Source organism: Haliotis rufescens, unplaced genomic scaffold (genome assembly GCF_023055435.1).
Source record: "Haliotis rufescens isolate VD_foot unplaced genomic scaffold, xgHalRufe1.0.p SCAF_1, whole genome shotgun sequence".
In the NCBI taxonomy this organism is placed as follows: Eukaryota; Metazoa; Mollusca; class Gastropoda; order Lepetellida; family Haliotidae; genus Haliotis; species Haliotis rufescens.
The window spans coordinates 51358579-51379269 of NW_025963779.1; positions in this window are offsets into that span (position 1 = coordinate 51358579).

Below are 20691 nucleotides of genomic sequence, written 5' to 3' on the forward strand. Positions count from 1 at the left end.
TTCACCATGTTGTGAACAGTGGGAGAAACGTCAGGACTGTTTATGACGTGATCTGAAGAATAACAATGAGAGGAAGCAATTGTTGATTGGAACACAAGACAGTGATAAGAATAGGACTTTAGTTATTACAAACTAGTGTAGAGACATTCACATTGGTAATACTAGAGGAAGCATGCACCTATTTTGAAAAGTTAAATAAAGATGAAACGTAGCTTGACCAAGTATTACAATATCACATTTAATGACTACAATAATGCCAGCAAGTAAAGACATTTCAATTCAAAGCTAGCTAAATATAGAAAACTGAAAATATAGCAACTAATCTTACTGAAATAGATGCTTCAGACATACATTAACAATGTACATCTGACTATACCTACCATACCTATAGCCTGGCCCTCTTACAAACCTTCACCTCTACCTCATCATCCTCATCTCTCTTTCTCTTCCTGTCCACCATCTTGTTCAGGGGTCCAGGTCTCCTGCTAGGGACTGGAAGTGGCACTCCTTGGTGGCTTAGGCTTGTCAGACTGCAGGACACATCACACTGGCTCAGGTTGGTGAAGCTGCTCACTGGGCTGACAGGGAGAGATGTGGTGCTTGAGGTCAGTCTTGGTCCATACTGAAAAGGGTCAGAGATGTTACAGAACCAGAAGTCTTTGTAAACTGTAGCTGAGAGGGTGATGACATCTGGGAAACCTGACATGACTGATTCCAGGGATCTGCTAGTTTTGGGGCCATAGTTCAGGCAGGTGGTGCTGGAAGATGGGGAGGGAAGAAGATCATTGTGGAATTCCTCAGAATTCTTGAAAAGGGTAGAAGAGCTGGGGAAGGGGTCAGTAAGACTGATGGAACTTAGGCTGGTCAGGCTGGAGCTGGTGCTGGCTGGGAGAGACTCATCACTTGGACTGACAGGCCAGATATCCGAAGTGGCTGATAGAAATGTTGATGTTAGATCAGGGGTGTCAAAGAATGAAGTAAATCTGGCACATTCTGGATAAAGGAAGCAGTCATGGTTTTCTAGAAACTTGCCGGTGGGGCTGTTGGGGCTGTTACTGCCAAACATGGATAATCTAGGGGTAGGGGTAGTGGGGCTAGTGGACCTTCTTGTGGCAATGGAGGGGATGGCAGCATCAGTCCAAGTTGTGTGGGGGTAGAGACAGGTACAGCGAGGCTGAAAGTCATCCAGGCTCACCCAACTCTCATTGGGACACAACATCTTGTGGTTCTGAAGTTTGTTAAAGATTAATTTTATTAACTAGAAGTGAATTTTACTAAAAAAAATCAAGAGACATGTATTTAAAAATGATATGCTTTTCATTTTATTGGTTTATTTTAAAAGAAATTTCAAGTGATGTGTTATTGTCTACGCCTTTGAAGTTTTAAGATGACAATGTCTAATACTAATGTCTAAATCACTTGAATTACCTTCACAGTTGAACTCTCTTGCACCAACTCAAGATTATACTAGAGTACTCAACTCCAGACTCAAGTCTCACAAGAGAAATCTGTAAAATAAAATACATGCATGTATGAACATGTGACTGTGTAAAATAAATAAATCAGTGAATGACTGGATGATTTTTCAGTAACTGATTCATTTCAACCTCAAACCTTTTAAAACGGGCCTCATTCTCACATTAGGCATTTGTCACTATAATGTCAAGGGTAGGTCTAGCAATGATAGATCTACACTAACCAGGCCTTGTGTTAATAAATAGTATTAAATACATGATGAAACTTTGAGTTGGAAGGCTAGATAAAGACCCATGTGAATGACCAAATTAAAACCCGAATCAAGTCTGTACTGACATAGGACAGTCCGCCAACCAAAAGAAATGGGGAAGACATACACTGGTGCTACAAAGATAGATGTAGGGCCAAGTATCGCTGTCAACATGTAGTAACAGATCAATTGGAAAAGAATCAGATATTATTCTTCCCTACGATACACAAAGATAGTGACGGTCAAACTACATTTTAGAAGTAGAAGCCCTGCACTTTTTTATGTACAATCGGGATTACTAAATGTCTGTTTTGAGTACTGCATGTTTAGTCCCTAGATTCATATTTCTATCATGTAGACTCAAACATCCGGTTGGAGATAGTGTTATAACCCAGGGCGGCCTGTTGGTATGTGTAAAGGATGTATGTAGAAGTTTACATTAATTGGACATTTAGTCATTACAATGTAGAGTTCTGGTGGGTCAAGAAAGGACATTTTGGCTGTTGTCAAGGATGACTTGTTACGTTTAAAATGACAACATAGGTAAATCTGGGAGCATTTAAGCAACAGAAGACTATATCTATAGAGGAGATGCGTTTGATTACCTTATTGCGGTAAGAGGAAAGTACAGGAACTCAAATATGTCGAAGAAACTTTCAAAAACGCAGAGGTGTGATAGCAATGATACGCTTCGGTAAACGAAGATTCGTAAGAGCCGGGCTTGAACTTGGCAACCGTTACCCTAGCAACACCGGAATTATCGTTTATTTTTAAGACGATCTTAAATGAATGAATGAAATATTCGGAATAACAACAAAGCGAAATTCCCCGAAAATGCAAATGTAAAATATGGAAAACTTACCCTTTCCTAAATATAATTTCTAAAAGGGAGCCTACTCTGAAAGTTATAAAAAGTTATCTCCCTTTGCAATACCGCTAAACACGTAGATACATACGAGGGGTGTTCATTAAAGATTTCCCCTGACCCACTTCCGATGGACCTAGTGGAATGAAACTTGGCATAGGTATTAGTCTTTCTCCACACAGGAACCACCAAGAGTTACACACTTCTCCCATCGTTTTATGCAACTATGGAGACCTAACTTGTAAAAGCCCTCATTTTGCGTCTCAAACCAGGACTTGACTTCAGAAATCAGTGTTCCATCATCTGTGAAACGTTTTCCCTTAAAAAAATGACTTCATGGTTGGAAAGAGGTGGAAGTCAGATGGTGCAAGGTCAGAAGGGTAAGGTGAGTGAGTGAGTGAGTGAGTTTGGTTTTACGCCGCTTTTAGCAATATTCCAGCAATATCACGGCGGGGGACAGGAGGGTAAGGAGGATGTGGGACGATTTCATAGCCACAGGACCGCACTTCTGTCTGGGCAACATGAGAGTTGTGTACTGGAGCATTGTCTTGCAGGAGACGGACACCCTTGGGCAGCAGTGAAGCATAATAAGCTCCTGTAATTGTGGTACCCTTTGCCAAGAAATCCATCATCACTACTCCGTGCTGGTCCCAAAACACCGTGAGCATGACCTTGCCCGCAGAGGGTTGTACACGTGCCTTCTTTGGGGGTGGTGACTCCACATGCTTCCATTGCATCGACTGAACTTTAGTCTCCGGATCATAGTGATGGACCCATGTTTCATCCTGTGTGATAAGTCTGTCAAAAATGTTTGCCTGTTTTTTTTGGCACATGTCCAAAAGATCCTTTGAGCAATTGCCTCGTTCCTGCTTTCGGAAAGGTGTGAGCAACCTGGGAATCCATCGTGCAGACACCTTATGCATGTTCAAATTGTCATGGATGATTTTTTCCACAGACCCTACACTGATCTTGACATCTTGTGCTAACTGGCGAACAGTTATACGTCGGTCTGCCAAAATGGCGGTCTCCACTTGATGGATAGTGTCCTCATCAATGGCTGAATGGGGGCGACCAGGAATGGCAGCTGTTTCCACAGATGTCCAACCACACTTGAACTGGCGATGCCAGTGTTTAACAACGTCATATGATGGGGCATCTTCTCCATAAGTTGCTTTCATTTCATCGAAAGTTTCTTTTGGTGTGCGACCTTTCAAATATAAAAACCTAATCACTGCTCGGTATTCTACTGGCTCCATTGTCACACCCTACTCGATCATAACACCTGTAAAAGTGGTAAGATTAATAGTTCGGTGCTGCAAATTCAGACATAACCCATAGATACATGTATCATTACACATGTGAAATTTCAACCAAATATGATAACCCTAAGTGGTTTAGGGGAAATCTTTAATGAACACCCCTCGTAAAACCAAGAAACTATATATTGTGCTTAGAAACCTAGGGTAAATTATGTCTATTGTTTCGTGGGTGCATTGCTATCGTGGAATGACCGCCAGTCTGCATGTACCGCTCACTACTGATTATCCAAGAAGTATACTTGCTGATCAGAGGGAGGTCCATACTGAAGATTTATTAACTTGTCCCTTTCTGCTAAAGTTGTTAGGTTGTTTATTGACCTGTCCGTCACTGGAGAGGTTTTACCAAGAGATTTATTAACCTGACTCATGGCGCAAACCAGGCGTGGGGTAGCGGATTAGTTCTTTAAAATAAATCAACACACACATGTTTCAATATTTATTCTGAGATGCCATAAACCATGCCATTTACAGTTCAGCTGAAGTTGAATGTGACACAAATATTCCGCGAAGCGTCTCTTTTTGGTTTTCTCTCGCAAGTCGTGATCAGAGACAATTTCACTGGAAACGGCTGGTGGCGGTGCTGCAGTAGCAGTAGCAGTAGCAATTGACGGCGGCGCAGTAGCATCATCTGGAGATGGTCTCGTGGCAGTGGCAGTGGCAGTAACAGACTTTTTCTTCCCCCACCATAGATGATGTCCGACACCAGCAGTTTCTGATCTTCGGATGTCCGTTTATAAGTGCGCACAGTTTCGTTTCGATGGCCTGAAACATATACGCTATCAATTGTACCTTTCAAATGATAACACTACTCCAAAATAGTTGCCCAGAAATAATTTATATTTTATCTTTGCCACCAATTTTGAAGTAAAAATATTTTTAAAACTTCAATCCGTAAAATGTTGCTTTACCTGTCTGCTCGCAAATAAGTTGCCCATCAACGTTGGCTCTGTATAATCTGGTGGCGGATGTTGCCCTGAGAGAGTGATTTGTTCGCTTTCCCTCGATTCCTGCATTCCGACACAGTCGCTTGATTATGCCTTGACGCGTGTTGTGTCCTATCGGGAAATTGCTTTACCATCTGTCTGCCTTGGGTTTCACTAATGGTGAGTAGTAAAAGCGTCCATTTTCTGAGCATGGGTTAGAAAGATGTCCTCGTCGCTCATCGTGTTCACGGTAAAAGTGTGTGGTTACTGTGGGAATGCGCACGTTTAAAAAAAAGCTGGTCACGTGACATGACAATTGTAAAACCTCTCACAAGTATCGGCAATCTGCACGTGCAGTACGTGATGATCCGGTCAGCTAGGATACGTTTGGTTGCGTCCTAGTCACGTGACATGACAATTGTAAAACCTCTCCCAAGTACCAGCAATCTGCACGTGCAGTACGTGATAATCGTGTAATCTGACGTCATTACAGCGAATCAAAACGTAGTTCTCATACACTCGAATTTTTCAGGACAATATAAAGCAAATTTTGGCATTTTATTGCAAAAAAAAGAAGTTTCCCCACGGTTTCTAAGCTAGATAAAACACTCCTCCTCGGTTATGCTTGGGGATGTAAAACACTCGGCGATCGGGGATCGGAAATGTAAGACCTCGGTCTTACATTTCCTCTCCCCTGTCGCCTCGGGTTTTACATCCCCAAGCATAACCTTGGAGTCGTGCTTTATCCTATACTTAATGTTTCGAAAGTCAGTTTTACTTGGAAAAGTCACGCAATACTACGATTATTACCTTCCTATATGTAGATTAGACAAGTATTATCTCCAAATGAAAACCCTACTCTATGTTATCACATACTTGGGACATCCCATCTGATGCAGCCTAGAGAATACCACACCAGATGCTTTCCTGTAATCTGGACTGAATGCATAATTGTATGATTGCTGTAAACATGGTAACAATCTTTATGTTGAGTAATCAGCAGGCTTAGAGGAGAAGAAAAATAACTTTCCAAAATGTGTCTTATTCCACATTTGTGTAATTTTAGCCCATCGGATCCATAAGCAATTCATATAAAAACTCAACAAGGACGCTGTGGCGACACAAAGGAATACAATCATTTGTGTCTGTAATAGTAAGAATTGTGTCTATATGAAAACAATTCTTCTTAGAAGCCTCACTGTGAATGCAATTGCAATTACACCCCGGGGAAAATGTCGATGAAGCGATGCCTTATTTTCTTCTTTTCGTTACACTCGCGCCTTACTTTTTTGATCCAAAGAAATCCAGGGAAACAATACGTCAGGTACTGTGGTGTAATTGAGTCGTTCCGAGGCATGGCTAACTTACAGTGAGTGAGTGGCTTTGGTTTAAGGTCACTTTGAGCTCCATTTCACTTATACAGACCCACTAAGATCCGGGGTAGAATAGGTCTTCAGCAACCCATGCTTGCCCTAAAAGGCGACTTTGCTTGTCGTAAGAGGCGACTAACGGGATCTGGTGGTCAGGCTCCCTGACTTGATTGATGCATGTCATCGCATCCCAATTTCGTAGATCGATGCTCATGATGTCAATCACTAGATTGTCTGGTCCAGTCTCGATTATTTACAGACCGCTGTCATATGGCTGTAATATTGCTGAGTGCGGCGTTAAACAACAAACTAATCACTTATACAACGGCGTGGCGTGTCGGATTAAAGTGCACTGCTAAACGGGTCCTACAAACAAATTAAGTCACACCTGTGACGTCATTCTATTGTTTAAACGCTCCATTATGTTTCAGTAAAGGAGAGTTGGTTGTCAATTATACATTATCTGGAACCAACGTTTCAACTGATTTACACTTGGAATAGACAGAACTATTTTTTTGGTCGGAAAACATGTGTCGCCAGCGGGGTTCGAACATGCACTATTTGATTTGAGGAAGTCTAATTGTCGACCTGAGCTACGGCGACACATGACAGTACGGTCTGAAGTTAACTTTTAAATATTTTCAAATATTTGCATAATATTTAAATCTAAAAAACATCATATGCATATAATGTTGCGTTACAGTGGGTTACATATAACAATGTTCATATTTAAAGCCATTAGATACACCTTTGACGAGAGAAAAATCGGGTAAACATAGCTGAGGCAATGTAGAATAATTCTGTACTTGAGTTGGACTTTTTTAATTTATTCTCTAGGGTCTGGGAGACAGACATTGTTCATATTTAAAGCAGTTAGATAAACCTATGATCTTTTACCTTTAGGAACTCAGGTGAACGTAGGTGAGGCAATGTAGACATGTCAGTTTCATTCCAGACTTGAGTTGAACTCCGTTTTTAAATTTATTCTCTAGGGTCTGGGCGACAGACTATGTGAAAGTGTAAAAGTAGTGATGTATTTTAAGTAGGGGAATGTTCTCGTAACTCTCCATTCCTTAAAAAATAATGAGCCATGTCATATTTGTGTAATTAGTGCAACTTTGATGTCATTGTACACCTCATCCTATTTTCAATAGACCATAGACGTATAGATAGATATTTCCTTTCTTTGAACAACGTCACTTACATAACTATTCACTTACATGCATCAGCAATGTTGCATTGTCTTTCATGAAAATATATTAAAGATGTTTAGATTTACATCAATAATGAGAAAAGCTCTGACGATATAACCAAATAACAATGTAGTGAGTACCCTTGCAAGATTTATTTGTATTTGCTGTTTTTATTGGGGTTTTCATTTGGAGATAAATACTTGTCTTATCTACATATGGGAAGGTAATAATCGTATTATTGCGTGACTTTAAAAAAAAGTACCGCTGTTACATCTTAGTACATCTTATGGGGGTGAAAATGGACAAGCCAAATAGAGCTCCTTTTCCAAGTAAAACTGACTTTCGAAACATTAAGCACAAAATATAGTTTCTTGGTTTTATATATCTACGCGTTTAGCGGTATTGCAAAGGGAGACAACTTTTTATAACTTTCAGAGTAGGCTCCCTTTTAGAAATTATATTAGGAAAGGGTAAGTTTTCCAAATTTTACATTTGTATTTTCGGGGAATTTCACTTTGTTGCTATTCCGAATATTTAATTCATTCATTTAAGATCGTCTTAAAAATAAACGATAATTCCGGTGTTGCTAGGGTAACGGTTGCCAAGTTCAAGCCCGGCTCTTACGAATCTTCGTTTACCGAAGCGTATCATTGCTATCACACCTCTGCGTTTTTGAAAGTTTCTTCGACATATTTGAGTTCCTGTACTTTCCTCTTACCACAGTAAGGTAATCAAACGTATTTCCTGTATAAATATAGTCTTCTGTTGCTTAAATGCTCCCAGATTTACCTTTGTTGTCAATTTAAACGTAACAAGTCATCCTTGACAACAGCCAAAATGTCCTTTCTTGACCCACCAGAACTCTACATTGTAATGACTAAATGTCCAATTAATGTAAACTTCTACATACATCCTTTACACATACCAACAGGCCGCCCTGGGTTATAACACTATCTCCAACCGGATGTTTGAGTCTACATGATAGAAATATGAATTTATGCAGTATTCAAAACAGACATTTAGTAATCCCGGTTGCACATAAGAAAAGTGCAGGGCTTCTAGTTGGATAAAATGTAGTTTGACAGTCCCTATCTTTTTTGTATCGTATGTTATGGTCATTCACATGGGTCTTTATCTAGCCTTCCAACTCATGTTTCATCATGTATTTAATACTATTTATTAACACAAGGCCTGGTTAGTGTAGATCTATCATTGCTAGACCTACCTTGGCATTATAGTGACAAATGCCTAATGTGAGAATGAGGCCCTTTTTTTTAAGGTTTGAGGTTGAAATGAATCAGTTACTGAAAAATCATCCAGTCATTCACTGATTTATTAATTTTACACAGTCACATGTTCATACATGCATGTATTTTATTTTACAGATTTCTCTTGTGAGACTTGAGTCTGGAGTTGAGTACTCTAGTATAATCTTGAGTTGGTGCAAGAGAGTTCAACTGTGAAGGTAATTCAAGTGATTTAGGCATTAGTATTAGACACTGTCCTTCTTAAAACTTCAAAGGCATAGACAATAACACATCACTTGAAGTTTCTTTTAAAATAAACCAATAAAATGAAAAGCATATCATTTTTAAATACATGTCTCTTGATTTTTTTAGTAAAATTCACTTCTAATTATTAAAATTAATCTTTAACAAACTTCAGAACCACAAGATGTTGTGTCCTAATGAGAGTTGGGTGAGCCTGGATGACTTTCAGCCTCGCTGTACCTGTCTCTACCCCCACACAACTTGGACTGATGCTGCCATCCCCTCCATTGCCACAAGAAGGTCCACTAGCCCCACTACCCCTACCCCTAGATTATCCATGTTTGGCAGTAACAGCCCCAACAACCCCACCGGCAAGTTTCTAGAAAACCATGACTCCTTCCTTTATCCAGAATGTCCCAGATTTACTTCATTCTTTGACACCCCTGATCTAACATCAACATTTCTATCAGCCACTTCGGATATCTGGCCTGTCAGTCCAAGTGATGAGTCTCTCCCAGTCAGCACCAGCTCCAGTCTGACCAGCCTGAGTTCCATCAGTCTTACTGACCCCTTCCCCAGCTCTTCTACCCTTTTCAAGAATTCTGAGGAATTCCACAATGATCTTCTTCCCTCCCCATCTTCCAGCACCACCTGCTTGAACTATGGGCCCACACCTAGCAGATCCCTGGAATCAGTCATGTCAGGTTTCCCAGATGGCATCACCCTCTCAGCTACAGTTTACAAAGACTTCTGGCTCTGTAACATCTCTGACCCTTTTCAGTATGGACCAAGACTGACCTCAAGCACCACATCTCTCCCTGTCAGCCCAGTGAGCAGCTTCACCAACCTGAGCCAGTGTGATGTGTCCTGCAGTCTGACAAGCCTAAGCCACCAAGGAGTGCCACTTCCAGTCCCTAGCAGGAGACCTGGACCCCTGAACAAGATGGTGGACAGGAAGAGAAAGAGAGATGAGGATGATGAGGTAGAGGTGAAGGTTTGTAAGAGGGCCAGGCTATAGGTACGGTAGGTATGGTCAATTGTACATTGTTAATGTATGTCTGAAGCATCTATTTCAGTAAGATTAGTTGCTATATTTTCAGTTTTCTATATTTAGCTAGCTTTGAATTGAAATGTCTTTACTTGCTGGCATTATTGTAGTCATTAAATGTGATATTGTAATACTTGGTCAAGCTACGTTTCATCTTTACTCAACTTTTCAAAATAGGGGCATGCTTCTTTATAATTGCCAATGTGAATGTCACTACTCTAGTTTGTAATAACTAAAGTCCTATTCTTATCACTGTCTTGTGTTCCAATCAGCAATTGCTTCCTCTCATCGTTATTCTTCAGATCACATCATTAACAGTCCTGACGTTTCTCCCACTGTTCACAACATGGTGAACCTACATTGTTGTCACAGTCCCTGCTGCTGGTTCAATCTCCTATTCTTGTCCCTGATTCTAGTCCCCGTTCATTTATTCATGCCACTGCCAGAGGTTTTAGCGCCTGATCCTGTCGGTGTTTCTGACACCTGATCCTGCCCCTCCAGTGGTTCTAGCTGACCCCTTGCTCCAGCTCCTAAAGTTTGTCCCTACCAGATGTTCAGGCTCCTATTCCCAACATTTCCCATCCTAGTTTTACCTTTTAATCAAATCCCCGCCAGTAGTTCCTCTTCCTGTCCCTGTCCCTAGTTCTAGCTGCTAATACAGTCCCTCTCCCTGGTTCTAGCTCCTTTTCCTATCATAGTCAAACTCCTATTCATGTACATACCAGAGGTTCTAACCTTAAACCATGTCCTCTGAACTAACCTCTATACCTGCCCCTACCAGAGGTTGCCCTCTAATATTTATGTCCCTTCCCCTTGCTCTAGCACGTTTAATTTTCCCCTGCCAGTGGCTCTAGCTCCTCTTACTGTCGCATTCTCTGGTTGTATTTCCTGATCCTGTCCCTAACCAAGCTCCCATTTTTGTCCCTGCCAGTGGCTCTAGCAGCTCCTACTCCTGTCCCACCAGTGGTTCTATCCCCTAATCCTGCCCCTTTCAGAGGTTCTGGTAACTCTGACTCCTGACCCTTTTTGCAGCTCCTATTACCATGGTTACCTGGTTAATCATAAACATGATAAAACATATAAGCTAAATGGTACTAAATGATAAGAATAATGCAATCAACAATGCTTAATAATCTTATATTTGGTGAGGTGAATCTGGCATTTGCTTCAGGCTAGAAGACTAGTCCAGTACTATACGTGCAGGTAACAGATAGGTGAATACAGATAGTAATAAATTAGTGATAAAAAATAAAGTACACAATATGTTGTTCAAAACTGACTGGCTGGGAATAAGTATAAACTTTTGTTTTAAAAACAATCTGTTCAATGAGAAAAAGGCTCATGTTTCATTGGTCTCAAATGTATAACCCAATTTCTGTTTGACATCTGATATATTTTCTATCAACCACTTATAAGATATAATGTTAAAGTCAGTTCTAGTACAGGTGGTGTGGGCGTGGCTAGAAGGGGAGGCCACTGTTTAGTTAGGCTGGTAGTTTGTATATAGTGTGTAAATAAGCTGAAGATCGGTAAACATTAAAATGAATTACCTACATGATGTATTTTCTTAATAAAAAATCAGTAAAGGTATTCATTCATATCATGTTAAAGTCAGTTCTAGCATGTCTAGTACAGGAGGTGTAGGTGTGGCTAGAAGGGGAGGTGGAGGCCATTGTTTAGTTAGGCTAGTAGTTTGTATACAGTGTGTAAATAAGCTGAAGATCGGTAAACATTAAAATGAATTGCCTACATTATGTATTTTCTTAATAAAAAATCAGTAAAGGTATTCATTCATACCATGTTAAGGTCAGTTCTAGCATGTCTAGTACAGGAGGTGTAGGCGTGGCTAGAAGGGGAGGTGGAGGCCACTGTTTAGTTAGGCTATTAGTTTGTATACAGTTTATAAATAAGCTGAAGATCAGTAAACATTAAAAAGAATTGCCTACATGATGTATTTTTATTATGAATATTAAAACATCGATAAAGGTTCATTCATATAATGGGGTGTGAGGGTTGCTAGAAGGGGAGGTGAAGGCCACTGTTTGGCTGGACTAGTAGTTTGTATACAGTGTATAAATAACCTGAAGATCGGTTAACATAAACTGTGTCAAATAAATTGTTTGATAGGCATAACTTAAAAGTTGACGAATGACAAGATAGACACAATGTTATGGATAACAACTTCTTTTATACTGTATTAAAGAAGTTGTTATCCATAACATTGTGTCTACCTTGTGTCAAATAAATTGAAAATAGGATAAATTTTGTTATAAATATCAAAACATCAATAAAGATGGAATCATAATTGTTGAATGAAAATATAATTGCATCTTTCTGTTCATTTATGCTTTAAAAATATAAATGTTTCAGAGAAATATATCATAATACTTTTATCTTTCTCCTTTGTTCATTCGTGCTTCACAAACAATCTGTTCAGAAAAATAAATCCTAATATCTAAAGTCTGTGTCTTTTGTTGTCATTGGTGGCACATAACAAACATGTGCTCTGGAGTGAAACTTGTGGTTTATTCCTCTTTTTGACCATTCAATCACCAGAACTGTCGTTTATTGTTTGTTTGTTTGTTTGTTGTATAACCACTGTATCAGTCCAGAAGTCGGCTTCACACACTGTACTCCCATGTGGTGAATCGGCCATCGGCCATCGGCCATCGGCGTGAAGAGCAAACGATTTAACCACCATTCTACCCAACCGTTCTTCTGGCTTTGTTGGCTTCAAGGTGTCCATTTGGGTACCAAGAGTTGTCTCCCTTTAAACTTGCCCCAGTGCGTTTGAGACAGGACATCAGCCTCTCCGTCGACGCAACTTGTCGCGGATGGAATCGGGTGTTCAGGAGCGTGAGAGTATCAGAAGCTTTCGTAAAATCCCATGTGCACGCCTCTCAGGTTTATATTCTATAATTGGTTTATCAAATGCTTATGGAATAGGGTATTCATAAATTAATGTGCTGATATATTACCCAGAGGCCCCTGAGGAGGGATAGTGATATTACCGAAACACCGGACCTATGATATAACTTATCATGTTCCTAACAACCCATAAAATACCTGTATACAATGTACTTGTTTAGTGAAGCAAACCTAGATTAGTCGCTCCTTGTTGACACAGCCGGTCAGGCCTGCTTTGATTCGCGACAGTGCAGTAATGCGTTTGCTTCTCCATCCGTACTCAAGTGAGAACAATCGATTCCAGCAATATGTCCTAACGGCCACAGTAACAACAAGCGAAACAAACAAACGTTGGAGGTCACCGAACTCGGAAATATTCCATCTTTAGACTGGCTTCCTGCTAATTATGTGGGCCTTATCTAGTGGTCGATAGCATTATGACAGTCAGGGATAAAGGGATGCGACATGATGGCTTAATGAGTTAAGCATTGGGCTACCCCACTGCCCCAAAGTTTCATGTTCAGTAGCCACAGTGCTCAGAAACTGCCTGGGATGGGTGGGCACGGTTGGCCCAGTCGTCTAAGACGCCGCGATTAGCTGTGCAGAGTTGCGTCCCTTGGGCACGCCAGAAACCTATGAGTTTTGGTTCGAATCCCGGTTCGCCCCGATTGTGTTTCTAGGTTTGTCAGCCCCATACCCGTGCTCGTGGGTTTCACCGAAGTGGTAAACGTCTGAGACCTGCATCACTTCGGGCTTTCCTCCCACATTTAGCTGACACGCCGCGATATAACTGGAATACTGTTAAAAGCGGCGTGAAACCCAACTTCCTCACACACACTCACTCATGAACTGCCGAGCAAAAGAAAGTATACACTTGGGAAAAGGTGGAATGTGGTTTAAAGTCGCATTCAAGATTGTTGTACTTATATAGCGACGTGCATGCATGTGTGTTTGTGGCTGCTTGTACTTGTCTAGTTGTCTGACTAATTCCGATTTTATAGTGCTAGCTCAATGAGATACCATGCCGCAGTTCATGAATACCCCACTCAGTACACAGTATACTGACTCTGAGCCGATCAGTCCTTGATTTAGCCCTTAATGCCGAGTGTCCGGCAGGGTAACAAGCAGTACCATCTTTTAACGTCTTTTGGGGATCGAACCCCGGACCTTAATTCGGGCGGACGCTCAAGCACTAGACCACGGAGGCGTTCGGTATACACTTCAAAATTGGATTCGACCAAAAATTACAAACGTTATGAAATCGCTACTAGGCTGAAAACACTCGAAACACTGAAAACTTAAAGTCCAAAACACAACAAAAATCCCCACCATCAAATAACCATTTCTTGTTTGTGTAATTTCTAAGCACCATCAAACATGAACATAAACTTTCCTTTGTGCGACAGTTTACCATCAGGTTTTAATAACTTTGATTTTTCGATTGTTTGCTGTTCAACGGCGCACTCAGGAATATTCCAGCTATATGGTCTGTAAATAATCGAGTTTGGACCGGACAATCCAGTGACTGACATCATGAGCATAGATCTACGTAACTGGGATACGATGACATGCATCAACCGAGTCAGCGAGCCTGACCACCCGATCCCGTTACTCGCCTCTTACGGTAAGCATGGGTTGCTGAAGACCAATTCTACCCCGGATCTTATTTTTTCCCCTGATGACTGGACACTTTTGACGACTCTTTCTGACCGATCAAGCTGCTGAAATCTGTTCCCTGTTGATGCTAGTGTATGTTGTTGTGAAACAAGCTCGAATAAAAAATCCATCTCTTTTAAACCGTCCCGGAGAGTATACTAGCACCGCCCGATGCTACTCGTCGCTTGTAGTCAGGCGTGTTACCTACTTGTACAATTCATTTCATTCAACATCCACTAGACACGTCATTCCGATAAAGAATGCCACTTGACTTGTACCTGTCTTTGTTTTAATATGTCATATCGGGTAAACAGTCGCAATCGCAAATCATCTGTTCTGCCTCCACAAACAACTCCGCCCTGACTACGACCAACACATAATCTTTTGTCGTTATGAATAAATCGAAGTTTAAAGAAAAGATGTCCAACATTTATTTGGATTATAAAGCGAACAGGCAACGCGTACACCCACCTCACCTACAGGAACAACACTTTCACCATGACGATCTCCTGTAGCAACGGCGGTAACGGCGACAATAAACACACAACACATCTTTCGATTGCCTATTTGCTGTAGAGCATCGTTATCTGTTGTACTTTACGCTTCAATCTGCTGTCGATCCAGAGTTATCGATCCTATATTGGGAGTTGGCATAATCAGTGACATCGCGTCTCGTGATGACTGCATGTAGGGCAGTGTGAGGAGTTCCTGTTACCACTGGTAATCTCTCGTAACCTGCAGCGCAGACTGGGGAGCTCATGACAGCCCATCTCCATAGGAACATCCTCGGGACTCGAACTTACTGCTGGCAGCATCCAAAATGCTTCCTATGAAATCTGCTTGATTAGCCCGATGTCCCATGATACTACAATCTGATTGATTGTTTCATTATGATTTCGCGCTGTTGTAAAATGATACACATCTCACTGGTTGTCTTGCCTTTGCACTATGATACACATCTCATTGTTGTCTCATTGTTGCATTATGATACACATCTCATTGATTGTGTCGCTGTTGCATTATGATACACATCTCATTGTTGTCTCGTTGTTGCATTATGATACACATCTCATTGGTTGTCTCATTGTTGCATTATGATACAGATCTCATTGGTTGTCTCATTGTTGCATTATGATACAGATCTCATTGGTTGTCTCATTGTTGCATTATGATACACATCTCATTGGTTGTCTCATTGTTGCATTATGGTACACATCTCATTGGTTGTCTCATTGTTGCATTATGATACACATCTCATTGTTGTCTCATTGTTGCATTATGATACGCATCTCATTGATTGTGTCGCTGTTGCATTATGATACACATCTCATTGTTGTCTCATTGTTGCATTATGATACAGATCTCATTGGTTGTCTCATTGTTGCATTATGATACACATCTCATTGTTGTATCATTGTTGCATTATGATACACATCTCATTGTTGTCTCATCGTTGCATTATGATACACATCTCATTGTTGTCTCATTGTTGCATCATGATACATATCTCATTGGTTGTCTCATTGTTGCATTATGATACACATCTCATTGTCTCATTGTTGCATTGTGATACACATCTCATTGTTGTCTCGTTGTTGCATTATGATACACATCTCATTGTTGTCTCATTGTTGCATTATGATACACATCTCTTTGGTTGTCTCATTGTTGCATTATGATACACATCTCATTGGTTGTCTCGTTGTTGCATTATGATACAGATCTCATTGGTTGTCTCCTTGTTGCATTATGATACACATCTCATTGTTGCATTATGATACACATCTCATTGTTGTCTCATTGTTGTCTCATTGTTGCATTATGATACACATCTCATTGGTTGTCTCATTGTTGCATTATGATACACATCTCATTGTTGTCTCATTGTTGTCTCATTGTTGCATTATGGTACACATCTCATTGTTGTCTCATTGTTGCGTTATGATACACATCTCATTGATTGTGTCGCTGTTGCATTATGATACACATCTCATTGTTGTATCATTGTTGCATTATGATACAGATCTCATTGGTTGTCTCATTGTTGCATTATGATACAGATCTCATTGGTTGTCTCATTGTTGCATTATGATACACATCTCATTGTTGTCTCATTGTTGCATTATGGTACACATCTCATTGGTTGTCTCGTTGTTGCATTATGATACACATCTCATTGATTGTGTCGCTGTTGCATTATGATACACGTCTCATTGTTGTCTCATTGTTGCATTATGATACAGATCTCATCGGTTGTCTCATTGTTGCATTATGATATACATCTCATTGTTGTCTCATTGTTGCATTATGATACACATCTCATTGTTGTCTCATTGTTGCATCATGATACACATCTCATTGGTTGTCTCATTGTTGCATTATGATACACATCTCATTGTCTCATTGGTGCATTATGATACACATCTCATTGTTGTCTCGTTGTTGCATTATGATACACATCTCATTGTTGTCTCATTGTTGCATTATGAAACACATCTCTTTGGTTGTCTCATCGTTGCATTATGATACACATCTCATTGGTTGTCTCGTTGTTGCATTATGATACAGATCTCATTGGTTGTCTCCTTGTTGCATTATGATACACATCTCATTGTTGTCTCATTGTTGCATTATGATACACATCTCAGTGGTAGTCTCCTTGTTGCATTATGATACACATCTCATTGGTTGTGTCGCTGTTGCATTATGATACACATCTCATTGCTGTCTCATTGTTGCATTATGATACACATCTCATTGTTGTCTCATTGTTGTCTCATTGTTGCATTATGATACACATCTCATTGGTTGTGTCGTTGTTGCATTATGATACACATCTCATTGGTTGTGTCGCTGTTGCATTATGATACACATCTCATTGCTGTCTCATTGTTGCATCATGATACACATCTCATTGCTGTCTCATTGTTGCATCATGATACACATCTCATTGTTGCATCATGATACACATCTCATTGGTTGTGTCGCTGTTGCATTATGATACACATCTCATTGCTGTCTCATTGTTGCATCATGATACACATCTCATTGTTGCATCATGATACACATCTCATTGGTTGTCTCGTTGTTGCATTGTGATACACATCTCATTGTTGTCTTGCTGTTGCAATATGATAAACATCTCATTATTGTCTCGTTGTTGCATTATGATACACATCTCATTATTGTCTCGCTGTTGACAGATACTTTATATTCGGTTAAAATACAAGATTTTCAAGTCTCATGGTGATGTTTTATTGTGCTCCGCGAGATGCCGAGAGCTTATCGATTTGGTCTTAAGTGACAACCTTGCATTCATTCTCTCATTAACAGGATCAGGAGGTCAGTCTCGGCTGATGCATGTCATTGCATCCCAATTGCGTGGATCGATGCCCATGATGTCAATGACTAGATTGTCTTGTCACACTAGATTCTTTAGAGACCGCCGCCATATAGCTGGAATATTGTGCGGCGTTAAAAACAAACAAACAACAAACAAACAGAAAAGACAATGTGGGTCGCAATGAGTGAGAGGGAGGGCGAGCGAAATCTAACACAGTGAAATTTATTTATCACCTAACCCACAATTTTGTTTCCGATGATCGAAATTAATGCGAAAAGAAAATGTTTTGGAAAGTTACATTTGAACAATGCCTATCTGTTGATTATAACGTGTATGGAGGAAGTGATTATAACACACAAAAATTGCGACAACGAAGAATAATGCACTTGGGTTTGAAACATGAGTTCACTGAGACCCTCTGCTGTTTGAGACAAGTATTCTCTGAGACCCTTTACGATTTGAAACAAGGATTCAATAAGACCCTCTACTGTTTGAAACAAGGGTTCTCTGAGACCCTCTACTGTTTGAAACAAGGATTCTCTGAGACCTCTACTGTTTGAAACAAGGATTCTCTGAGACCTCTACTGTTTGGAACAAGGAGCCGCTGAGACCCTCTACCATTTGAAACAATGATTCAATGAGACCCTCTACTGTTTGAAACAAAGATTCTCTGAGACCTCTACTGTTTGAAACAAGGATCCACTGAAACCATCTGCTATTTGAAACAAGGATTCTCTGAGACCCTCTACTGTTTGAAACAAGGATTCTCTGAGACCTCTACTGTTTGAAACGAGGATCCACTGAGACCATCTGCTATTTGAAACAAGGATTCTCTGAGACCCTCTACGATTTGAAACAAGGATTCAATGAGACCCTCTACGATTTGAAACAAAGATTCTCTGAGACCTCTACTGTTTGAAACAAGGATCCACTGAGACCATCTGCTATTTGAAACAAGGATTCTCTGAGACCCTCTACTGTTTGAAACAAGGATTCTCTGAGACCTCTACTGTTTGAAACAAGGATCCACTGAGACCATCTGCTATTTGAAACAAGGATTCTCTGAGACCCTCTACGATTTGAAACAAGGATTCAATGAGACCCTCTACGATTTGAAACAAGGATTCTCTGAGACCTCTTCGATTTGAAACAAGGATCCACTGAGACCATCTGCTATTTGAAACAAGGATTCAATGAGACCATCTACTGTTTGAAACAAGGATTCAATGATACCCTCTACTGTTTGAAACAAGGATTCTCGGAGACCCTCTCTCTGACACCTCTACTGTTTGAAACAAGGATCCTATGAGACCCCCTTCGATTTGAAACAAGGATTCTCCGAGACCCCTTTTGATTTGAAACAAGGATTCTCTGAGACCTTCAATTTGAAACAAGGATTCTCTGAGACCTCTTCGATTTGAAACAAGGATTCTCTGAGACCTCTTCGATTTGAAACAAGGATTCTCTGAGACCCTCGATTTAAAACAAGGGTTCTCTGAGACCTCTTCGATTTGAAACAAGGATTTTCTGGGACCCTCTACGATTTTCAAATTTATATTCATACATATCTTAAAATCAAATTTCACATTCACCTTTCGATTGAGATAATAATATATACATCCGTCGAACAACCCATACATAAACATTGTAAGATGAAAACACTTTCTTTTTTTTCTAGTCTATTCAGAAATCACGTTCCTTCACCCGTTCGTTGATTTGACAGCTGACTATCAAATCATTTGATAGCATTGACAACAGTCACGAACAAAACTAGCATTGTTGCCGTTGCTGTTTTTTTTCACACATATAATTAGTCGGGCTCAGTTATATATAACAGTAACAGTAACTCAAATCATCAGCAAAGACGGAATGTAACGTACGCACTCACACGTAAGCTGATATAGCGTCGGACGTGATTACATTTGTACACGCACCAAGTACTCGTATGTTGCATGTGATCGCCATAACAACAGGGATAATACAACCTTAATAATATTGACATAATCCATATCAATACCGTTGGATAAGCCGGTGAACTCCCTCCACACAGTATTGTGTTGGTGAAGGGTGTTTGGGTAAGGCGCCTGTGTTATGGTTGTAGATAATCCGGATCTAGCTCGGTACGGGGGATCTGTAAATACTCGATATCCGTTAGAGTGTAGCCGGTGTTAAGTGTATTAGATGTTCTGAGGTTGTGATGTACGTCAATTTGTCGTGATGACATTGAGTGTTAACGCGACATATTTGTACAACTGCTTGACAATGAGTGGCTTTTTACATTCATTTTATTGACTTCATACTGACATTATCGTCACCATATGGCGTTCTTATCACCATCGTACTACACAATACATCATCATCGTCGTCGTCGTCGTCATTATCTGCATCATCAATACAGATGGAACGGTCGTCACCATACTAATGCTATCTTTTCCATTGTCATCTTCATGAGTGTCATAATCATCAGTGCCGTTGTGTCAGGGCGTCGTAGCAATATTTCCGGGTTGGAATAGGCCCCCACACAGCACCCTATGCTTGTCGAACAAGGCAGCTAAATAGATTGGGTGGTCAGGCTCGTTCACTTGGTGGATTTCGTGTCATCGTACCCAGACCGCCATCGATCGTTACTCATAGCATCAATCACTGGTTTGTCTGTGTCAGTCTCGATTATTTACAGGCCGCATTTATATAACCGGAAATAAACAACCTGCTTCAACCATATTATGATCCCCAGCTGTGTCATACCAAAGATGGTACTTGTTGTTACCCTGCCTGACGCTCGGCATTAAGGGGCTCAAACAAGCACTGGTCGGCCCGGAGTCAGTGTATTGTGTCTGAGTGAGGTATGCAT